This window comes from Rhinoraja longicauda, chromosome 15 (genome assembly GCF_053455715.1).
Source record: "Rhinoraja longicauda isolate Sanriku21f chromosome 15, sRhiLon1.1, whole genome shotgun sequence".
Taxonomy (NCBI): Eukaryota; Metazoa; Chordata; class Chondrichthyes; order Rajiformes; family Arhynchobatidae; genus Rhinoraja; species Rhinoraja longicauda.
In genome coordinates, this window is record NC_135967.1 from 35,629,259 (window position 1) to 35,630,049 (window position 791).

The 791-nt window shown below is 45.3% G+C and overlaps 1 pseudogene; it reads left to right on the forward strand.

The window, feature by feature from the left end:
- The first annotated feature begins 353 nt into the window (after positions 1-353).
- Positions 354-527, forward strand: LOC144600762 (U2 spliceosomal RNA; annotated as a pseudogene).
- Positions 528-791: the final 264 nt, after the last annotated feature.

Below are 791 nucleotides of genomic sequence, written 5' to 3' on the forward strand. Positions count from 1 at the left end.
ATGATCAATCTGTTGTATTGTATTGACCGGAAAATAAATAAATTTAAAAAATAATAATTTTTTTTAAAACCTGTGTGTAGCACAAACTAGTGCAGTATCTGTTCCTAAGATAGACACAAAATGCTGGAGAAACTCAGTGGGACAGGAAGCATCTCTGGAGAGAAGGAATGGGGGACGCTTTGGATCGAGACCCTTCCACACCCGATTGTTTCCTGGAATGAGGGAAGGATTAAACTGAATGAGCTCATAAATGACCCGAAATATCACCCATTCCTTCTCTCCCTAGATGCTGCCTGTCCCGCTGAGTTTCTCCAGCATTTTGTGTCTATCTTCGGTTTAAACCAGCATCTGCATTTCCTTCCTACACATAGTATCTGTTCCTATCAGTTTAATATCTGATACGTCCCTTATTTAGGGACCATATATTAAATGAATATTTGGAAGAGAGAGAAAGAATAGGGGGCTTGCTCCGTCCACTCCACGCATCGACCCCGTATTGCAGTGCGTCTGGAAACTGTGCACTACGAGCGGCACGGTGGCGCAGCGGTAGTTGTTGCATTCCAGCACCAGTTTAGTTTAGAGATACAGCACAGAAACAGGCCCTTTGATCCCTCCGAGTCTGCACCAACCAGCGATCCCCATACACTAGCACTATCCTACACACTAGGGACAATTTACAATCTTTACTGAAGCCAATTAACACAGTCACGGGGAGAACGTACAAACTCCGTACAGGCAGCACCCGTAGTCAGGATTGAACCCAGGCCTCTGGCGCTGCAAGGCAACAACTC